This window comes from Ochotona curzoniae, unplaced genomic scaffold (genome assembly GCF_017591425.1).
Source record: "Ochotona curzoniae isolate NIBS_2020 unplaced genomic scaffold, NIBS_Ocur_1.0 scaffold_1852, whole genome shotgun sequence".
Lineage (NCBI taxonomy): Eukaryota > Metazoa > Chordata > Mammalia > Lagomorpha > Ochotonidae > Ochotona > Ochotona curzoniae.
In genome coordinates this window covers 53,620,650-53,630,601 of record NW_024467087.1, presented here as the reverse complement: position 1 = coordinate 53,630,601, position 9,952 = coordinate 53,620,650, and positions in this window count along the sequence as shown.

Here is a 9,952-nt window from a genome sequence, read left to right as displayed (position 1 = left end):
GAAGTTTTTATTAAGATTTATTTATTTTTATTTGAAAGTCAGATATACAGAGAGGAGGAGACAAAAAGAGGAAGATCTTCCGTCCAATGGTTCACTCCCCAAGTGAGCGCAATGGCTGGTGCTATGCCAATCCAAAGCCAGGAGCCAAGAACCTCCTCCAAGTCTCCCATGTGGGTGCAGGGTCCCAAGGCTTTGGGCTGTCCTACACTGCTTTCCCAGGCCACAAGTAGGGAGATGGATTGGAAGTGGAGCTGCCGGGATTAGAACCAGTGCCCATATGGGATCCCGGGTGCGTTCAAGGCAAGGACTTGAGCCACTAGGCCATACCGCCAGGCCCAGATAGAAATTTTTAAAAATGAAAAAAAAAATATTGAAAGGAGTAATAAGTATTAACACACCTGTGAATGCTATCAGAGAGCTTGTAGAGCAAATACTATACTCTTATATAGGTAGGCAGTCCTAATACAGGGATCAAATATTTCAAATGCTAGTTGATCAGATCACTGTTGTTTTGGTAAATCAATCAAGGTTAGACATAAATATAACATAATGAATGCAAGCCAATAGTTTAATCAGTAAATTGAAGCTTAACTGAAAATCTGCTAATTGATCCAGCACTGTTCAAAAAGCTAAACCGTGTTTCTTGCAATAGGCACAGCTCTGGATAAAATTATTAGTCTTTCAGAAGTATCCTTGACTTCTGTGTATTTTCAGAACTCAAGGAGCTTTCGGTCTTTGTTTTAAGCTGTCATGTTTGGTTGTATTTTAAACTTGTCTAACCTTGGTGTCATTAAAACCTACAGCTACATGAAAAGGTGTTTGTGAAATTCAGACCAGGAAGAATATCACAATTATCTATGTGAATACTACACAGAAACTTCAAAAGAAAGAGAAAAATGGCTTTCTCAAAGTTACAAGGGTTAGAGAGAAGTCAGCGTTTGGTGCAGTGGTAAAAAGCCTATTGGGATATCAACATCTCATATTGAAGTGCCTGGGCTTGACTTCTAACTCCACTTCTGGTCTAAGTTTCCCACTCGTGCACACCCTGAGGTTTACACCTTTGGAGTCAGGCCCAGCCCTGGTTCTTGTGAACATTTGGGGAATGAAACATTAGATTGAAGATCTGTTATTGCTGCCCTTCTGACGCTTTGCCTCTCAAATAAAATTAAAATGTAAAAATGGGGAAAAGGACACAAATAGACATTCTTCAAAAAAGAAATACACATGCCAGTCAATATATGAAAAATGATATCATTAGCCACCAGAGAAATACAAATCAATATCACATTAAGGTATCACTCTACCTCAGTTAGAAAGATTATTATTAAGGATAGAAGTTATAAATCCTGATGAAAATATGGAGAAACGGGATGCCTTCTAAATTGCCATGTGGAATGTAAATTAGTACAACTATATAAAATAGCATGAATATTCATCTAAAAACTAGAAATAGAACTACCATGACCTACTAAACAAAATAAATAAAGTCATAAAGTGAAAAAGATATTCCTGAATACATTTTTTTTTGCATCACTTCATGATACTCAAGACATGGAATCAAAATAGGTTTTCATCAATAAATGAATGGATCAAGAAAATGTAATACACATATTACTAAATGCTGTTTATTGCAATAATGGTTGACATCCTGTTATTTTCTCTCAGGCAGTTGCTTCTGCTTCATTGTTGGTGATTTCTTTTCCTGTAAAGCATCTTGTGAACTTGATATAATCCCATTTGTCTGCTTCTGATTTTGTTGCCAGTTTATTTAGGGTTATATCAAAATATTATCAACTACATCAAAATCTTGAATTGCATCCCCTATGCTTCTATTCAGTTATTTCATAGCTCCAGGTTTTACATTTAAGTTTTAACACTTTGAGTTAATTTTGTTGATTGTAAAGAAATAGATCTAATTTCAACTATGTATGTCTACATATCCAGTTTGCCAGTATCATTTATTAAATATACTGCCCTTTCTTCAAAGTATCTTCTTGGCACCTTTGTCAAAATTTGCTTGGCTATGTGCATATGGGTTAATTTCTGACTTCTCTATTATGCTTATTATGTTTGCTTTTAGGCCAGCATCATGTTGTTTTGATTATTACAGCTTTGTAGTGTCATTCAACATCAGATAGTGTGATGTTTCCAGCTTTGTTTCTGTCTTCCTTTCATTTTTCTTTTGCTGTTCATTAATTTATGTATTCTGTATATTTTACGACTCCATGTGAATTTTAGGATTTTTTTTTCTTTAAAGAATGGCATTGGAATTTTACCATGCTTGCCAATGAGACAATGCTCTGAGTAATACTGAAAGATATCTGATCTATATTAGTGCTTCACATCCATGAATTTGGTATTAATTTTTGTTTTTGCAGCTTCTAAGTTCATTTTCATCATTGATATATAATTTTTCCTGGAGAGATGTTTCAATTATTTGATTAAATATGCTCCTAAATATTTTGACTTTTCAGTTCCTTGGAATATAATTTTTTTAATTTATTTTTCAGTGGGTTTGCTTTTAAAATACAGAAATTGTACTTTATGTAAGCTAATTTTATATCCTGAAACTCTGATGGATGTGCTTATCAGTTCTCACTGATTTTGGTAGGATGTTTAGGATTTTCTATTTATAATCCATGTCATCTGCAAAGATTCATGTTATGACTCCCTCCTTCCAAATTTGGTTCCTTCTTATTTCTACTTTTTCCTCTTCATTCTTGCCATCACAGCTGACTTCTGTGTTGATTTCATTTTAATCTAAGAAGACATAGAAATATGATTTTGTGCTCTTAAAATGTATTTATACTTGATTTGTTGCATGAAAGAGTGACAAGGCTGAAAAAAATTTTCATATGTCAATGAGAACATATTTGGCAGTTGTTGGATAAATTGTTTAGTAAATATTTGTTAGATCTACCTATTCTATTGTTAAGTTCAACTTTGATGTATTTGTTGATTTTTTTGTTGTTTTTTGTTTTTTAATTTTATTTTTGGTGATTTTTACATAGTTAATTTGGGTGGGAAGAGCCAAGGACCAGGGGAAAGTGTGCGAGACCATTGTTTCTACATTCTCTTTTTCCTTCATGCATGTGGAAGAAGGGAGACCGATGAGGGAAGAAGCCACACCCAGTCTCCCAACCACCTCCATACCCTGGGATGTGGGACAGCCACCCAATGCCATCCCAGGGTTCCCGGTGTGGGGCATTCTCTGGGGCTCCTGTTCAGTTGGTTTTGGTAGTTAAACAGGTCTGAATTGCTGTTGATCTTGCCACTTCAAGCACAATGAAATGTCTCTATAATCCACTGGCTAACATAGTCCACCTTAGAGATTCCATTTGCCCAGATATTCACTGCCAAAGCTTGGCTTGGGTAGTTGACAAATTTTTTCCATCCTCTCCTCTCTTCTCTCACCTCTTTTATGGTACCAGGTGTCCTCTGCAGACTCCATCGTACTGCCATATCCTCCATGTGAACCGAGACATGCCATCCACTGCTATGTCTAAGCCACTGAGGAGGCCCAGGTCTGACACATGCACTCCACGGTCAGAGCATGGAACCTGTGATTCTCTCCATAGTTAGGGTTTTGAGTTCAGTGATTCAGTTGAGGGGATACCCAATGAAACCTCCTCTGAGATGATCCCAGACTTGATCCTTGTGTATGCTTGCCAGTATAGAGTCTGACCCACTTCATCACTCAAATCAGTCTATACACACACTGGTGGTTGCAGTTGCTGTGTCATTTATGTCTCCAGCCCTGTCTTCTACACAAACCAATGGGTGATGCAGCCCAGCCCAATCGTGTGAACCACACACTTGGTCTTCCCATATACCAACAGGAGCTGCAAGCCTAGTCAGAGCCACCACCAATAACCCCCACCAGGCCTGTCCCCTGCCCTGGTTCTCATGTTTGCCAGTATATGCAGCAGACTGGTCCAGTCCATCCCACATCCCATTCAGCTCTCGTACATGTTAGTGGGCATTGAAGCATAGTTCAATACAACCAACCCCACTATCCAGTCCACACTGATGTGAGCAGGTGCCACTCTTTATCTAGGCATGCCTGACCCTAATCCTGGTTGTCATGCTCACCAGTCGGAGAGGCAACCTAAGAGGGAGTTTGCCTCACTGTTTCCCTAATGTGCACACTCCCACCCCTGGATTTTGCATTCTCCAGGTGGTTCTGCAGTTTAACTCGACAGAATTTGCCCCCTGTACCAGCATCTGCCAGCTGATGCTGCAGCAAAGCACAATCAACTCACACCCACTCTGGCTTATGCATGCACCAGTAGGTACAGTCACCCAGCCTGGCATTCCCCCGATTCAGCTCATAGGCAGGCCAGCAGGTGTTTTGCCCTGCCCAGCCTGATCTGGCCCCAATCCCAGTTATCGTGTTCACTAAAGGGAGTAGTGATCCAGCAGGGGAGCCCCCCGTAGCTCCCCCACCAGATTTGCACTTCCCCCTACCCTGTCTCAAATGTACTGGTTGGGTGTTGCAGCCTAGTCTGTCATGGTCCATCTCACTTCGACATTTGCCAGTGAGTACTGTAACCTGACCGGGCCCAGCCCAGGTTCAGCTCACGCTGGTGGGGGCTACAGCCCAGCCCTGCCCAGCCAACATTCAGTTCTGGTCCTAAGGTGAACTGGCTGATATTGCGGCCTAACATGGCGTGTCCCACACACCATTCTGGTTTTCAGATTTGCCAGTGGGTGAACTGATCTGGCCCAGCCTATCCTGCTGCAGACCTGAGCCAAATGTATGTTGGTGAGTAACATTACCTTGCCTGGTATTGGCTTCTCTGTTATTGTGGTTCTTGTGCTCACCTGCAGTGACATGTTCCGACAGAGTTCCCCAAACTCTTTCAATACCAAATCTCTTGTGCTCACCAGTGATTCAATGGCCTAGCCCGACTTAATCTACCTCCTGTTGTAGCAGGAACAGTGGCCTTTCCTGACCAGCCTTCACCCATTCTGGTTTTTACTGTTGGGTGTTCCATCCCAGACAAGCCTGTCCCACACCCAGACAGTGCTCACACATGGTGCAGCAGGGGCAGAGACCTAGCCTAGCCTGTCCTATACCTACCCTGGTTCACATGAGCACCAGTGGGTGCTGGAGTCTAGCCCAGTCTGGTGCATCCCAGATCCAGTCCACACTTGTGCGCTGAGTATACAGAGTGGAATCAGTATTTTTTTGGCAAGACATATAGCATGAGTAAATGGGAGAGCCTGGGAACACATCAGCAGTCTTAGAGTGCAGTAACCGATTTGGGTTTTTTTGTTTTTGTTTTTTTTTTTTTTTTGGTGTTGTTGTTTGTTTGTTTTTAGTACTGTGTTTTCCTAGATCCCATGCAAGGTCTAGATTCATTGACAGCTGCTTGTGGAAACTTGTTCTACAGCCATGCTCAGACTAGACAGCAGCCCCACCTTGGCCTTTGCACTCACCAGTGGGAACCACAACTCAGCCAGGGAATCCCCTTAGCTCACCAACCAGACCTAGATCTTGTATGTGCCTGTGGTTGCTCTGACCCAGCTTGACAAAGCCCCTTACCTGTCTTGGCCTTGCCTTCGCATGCAATAATCTGGTCCCTAGTCCCAACTCTAGTCCCAACTCTCATTGGTGTGTGCTGCAACCTGGCCCTGCTCAGTCTGCTCCCATCCCTAGCTCATGCAAACAAGTAGGTGTGATAGCCTAGCCCAGCATGACCTGCATTCCATCCTGGTTTCTGCACTTGTCAGTGGGCTAAGGTTGGCTCAGCCCTGCCCTGTTAGCCTCTTTCCCAAACACTTGCCAACTAGTCCCAACTTTACCTACTAGGTCACCATGCTGGCCCACCATCCCAACTCTTAAGCATTAACCAGTGGGACTTGTAATTCCATAGGGCTGAGCCCACCTCTCAATGATTCTACCCTCAGACCTGGTTCTCTGACATGCTGCTTAGTGTCATGGTCCAGCCTAATGTGACCCTTCCTCTGTTCTGACACTCACTTTCAGGTACTGGGATCTAATACTGCCAGGCAGCTTTTGTGTGGGCTGGCATGTAGTGGCTAACAGTGTTCCATGCTAACAAGCCCAGCTCAAGACTCCCATGTAGGCTGGTACATCAGTGTGACCCATAAAGGTCTTCCATCCTTTCCTCTCTAAACCAACAGGTCTCAGTGTCTTTGCTTACCTGCAAGTACTGGAGCCTTGTCATTGGGAGTCACTCAGGAGTCATTCCTCACATGCAAGATACCCCCATGGCAGTCATCCCTATCCCATATTCTATTGCCTCTTTATAATCCTTGCTCCCAGGATATGGGTTCTCCAGCCCAGCCTTTGCAAATCCAACGAGTGGTATGCTGCTCCAGAGCTCTACCTGCTCAACAGAGTTCCAAGTTCCTGGTATATGTGCTGGCCTGGTGCTTTACTTCTCCACATACCCAAGATCCAGGCCGGCTGAAGTTCTCCAGGACTGGTCCACCAGCACACCAGGACAGCATGCTGACATGGGGCTTCTTCCCCCTCCCCTCTCCTTCACCCTGCCCAGAACCAAGCATGTGGGGGAAATCCCCAAGTTCACTTCATCTTCCTGGAGGTGATCTTCCAGGTCCCCACATACCCCACCAGTGCTATGTCCAGAGCCCTCCTTCATTCCAAATCCACATCCTCAGGCTCCCACAGGCTGATGCTGCCCCTCTGCCATCTCAGCGCAGGAATTTGCTGATTTTTATGTCTGAATAATTTGTACGATTTCCCGTTTTGTTCTTTTCTTTCCTATAACCATGAATTTTTCTGTCACTGTCTTCCTTTCTGTTTGGTTGAATTTTTTACCCTGTTATTTCTTTTTGTGTGCATTTTACATTGTCTTAATACTTATCAGCAAGATTATACAAAATCCCTTAGACTTTTAACAATTTATTATGCTGTCATATAAATTTAACTTCAATTTTATATAAAAGTCTACTTATTCATAGCTCTGTTCCTTAGAATTTGTTATTCATATGAAACTACATCTTCATTTATTATTTATTGTTTTATTTAATAAGATAAATTAAGGTTATTTATAAACTTTTTATTTAAATTATGTATAAAATAAATAGTGAAGTTTCTAATTAAATTTATAACCTTGTGTTTATCTGTACTGAAGATCTTCATATTGCTGTTCAATTTTTGGGTAATGTCTGTTCTGTTATTTTTCTGTGATGAGATTTTAATTTCCCTTAGTATTTCTTGAAGGGTTGAGTCAGGTGATAATAAGCTGCATTTTATTTATCTGGAAATGTCTTTTTAAATTTATCATTTTTTGAAGAAAATTTATAGTCTTAGAGTGTTTTTTTTCTTGAAACATTCAAAATATGCTATCCAACTGTTCCTGGTTTCCTGTGTTTCTCCTGAGCTATCATCTGATAGCATTATTAAGGATTCCTTGTACACAACAGATTGATTTTGTCATGAAGCAAAACAAAAACAATGAAATATATGAAACACACAAGCTTCTGAACTCCAACTGAAAAAAATCAATACAGTGAGATGACACCCAAGCAAAATTGAAGAAAATATTTGTAATGTACTTATCTCACAGAGAATCAATATATAGACAATGTGAGCACCTCAAGAAATGTGACAATAAAAAATAACCAGCAGTTAAGAAACAGGCAACTCGATTCAGTTGGAACTAGAGGTAATTTGTTAGAGACAGTAGAGGTATTAAGAGGTCTTCCCACAGGTCCAGCAGGGCCCACTTATGACAAATGGTCCTCCTTGGTGGAAGAGACAGAGCAATGGATGGCAAGCCCTGATGCACACGGACGATAAAGAAGCCATTTGGGGCCTGGAGGAAACATTTGGAACTGTATCATAGGAAGGAGAGCAGAACAAGTTGGACAACCATCACAGCCAAATGATGACAGCAAAAATCTGGATGAATGGAGACTCTGTTGACTGTCAGCCAATGGACGTTGGAAGGGTTTCTTCATCCTTGGATTGGTGACCCTGACAGCGCTTCAAAACTATCAAAACCACCTAGGCAGAACCCTTGGAGTATGTGCCACATCAGGACCCTGTGTTCACACTGTGTGGCTGTTCCCCATCCCTGGGTATTGAGGCAGTTGGGCGACTAGGAATGGATTCTCTTATCTCCTCCCTTCCCCCTGAGACAGGAATAAGAGACAGAAAATTTGGAAACAATGATCACACACACTTTTCCCCAGCCCTCAATCCTTCCCACCCTGGTCAACTATGTAAAACATCATCAAAAATTAAAAAAAAAAAAGAGGTGAGGACCTCAATGTTAGCATTAAATGCATTTATACACAGAAATTCTCATTTTGAAAATCTGTCAAATTAGTCCTGGAAAGTTTGCCATAAGCTTTGCTACAGACATGATCCATTTTTGGCAGCAAGGAACCATGCAAAACCTTCTGAGATAGTAAAAGAAACAGAAGGTCATTCCAAACAGCGACCAGGAACTGCAGATTGCTTCTTTTTGCTTTATTTTATTGACTCTTAACAAGCTAATAAGTAGTGTTTCAATAGGATTGCAAAGGTAAGGACATCAACACCATCTTGCCATGGAGGAAAATAAACTCAATAATTCTGTGTAAAAACTAAAGAAAAAAAGTGAGCTCAGAGAATAAGCTGTGCATAGAGTAACTTCGAAAATTATGGATCTTAAAAGTCAAAAACATGCCTTAATGTGTGGTGTTTAACAGTTTGAATTTTGCATCCCCCTATTCAGCAATATGTACTCCTCCCATGGGCCTGGACCCGCCCTCTTCCATGGTCCAGCAAATGTGCTAACAGGATATGCAGAAATATCATTAGTTATTTATAATTGCCTAGTTTCAAAAGCAACTAAAGCACCAGCAAGCAGCATTTTATAGGCCACAGCAGCATACCACGTGTGAAATGGTTGACAAAACTGGATGTAGCATTCAGCCAAACTACTAAGCTGTCATCACAAAAGAATGATTGGAATTATTTTGGGGGCAGCAGCTTTGGATGGCTGCATATGAAATTCCAACATTAGAGGAAAGATAAAGAAAATTCTGGCAACTGATTTGTTTTTACCTTTCTGCTATGTTTGTCAGAAAGAAAAAGAAAAAGCAAACTTGGTTCACTGAACTACTAAAGACTGCAAGATGTTTGTAAATTGTTTTTACAATAATCTGTCTATGATAAGGAAAAACAAAATCAAAGGCTAAAGGCCAAATTATAGCACAAAACCATTTTCTCAGCTTTCTGGAATAAAGGAAGAAGGCAAAATATAATGATTTTATAACTTTTTCTGATAAAAAAGTAAACCAATGTCACTGGCATTTTTTTAATTTTTAATTTTTTATTATGTTTACATATTGGATCAGTGTGGGAAGGGTTGAGGACCAGGGGAAAATGTGTGAAACTATTGATTCCAAATTGTCTTTTTGTTTTTCCTCTACCTGGGGAAAGGGAGGAGATAAGTGAGAAGTTACACCCAGAATTCCAACAGTCTCAGTACCCAGGGATGGGGAATGGCCACCCAGTATCAACCCAGAGTCCCCAATATAGAGCATGTTCCAAGGGTTCTGCTTAAGTGGTTTTGATAGTTCTGAAATGCTGTCAGTCTTGCTGATCCAAGGATGAGGCAACCCTTCCAATGCCCATTGGCTGACATAGTTGACCTTAAAGTCTCCAGTAGCCCAGACATTGCGGTCATTGCTTGGTTTGAGTAGTTGTTCAATTTGTTTTGTTCTCCTTCGTATGCTATAGTACCAGATGTCTGCAGGTGCAAATGGGCTTCTTTATCACCCATGTACATAAGGGCTTGCCATCCACTGCTCTGTCTTTCCCACTGAGGAAGGTACTCCGGGCTCTCCAATCTTGGCCCCATCAGAACTCCTGCCCCCATAGCTCACAGACCAGGCAACCACCACACAGGCAGGCATAAGGTCAAGCCAGGCGACCCGGGCCTTGCCATAATCCCTGCTGCTAAGA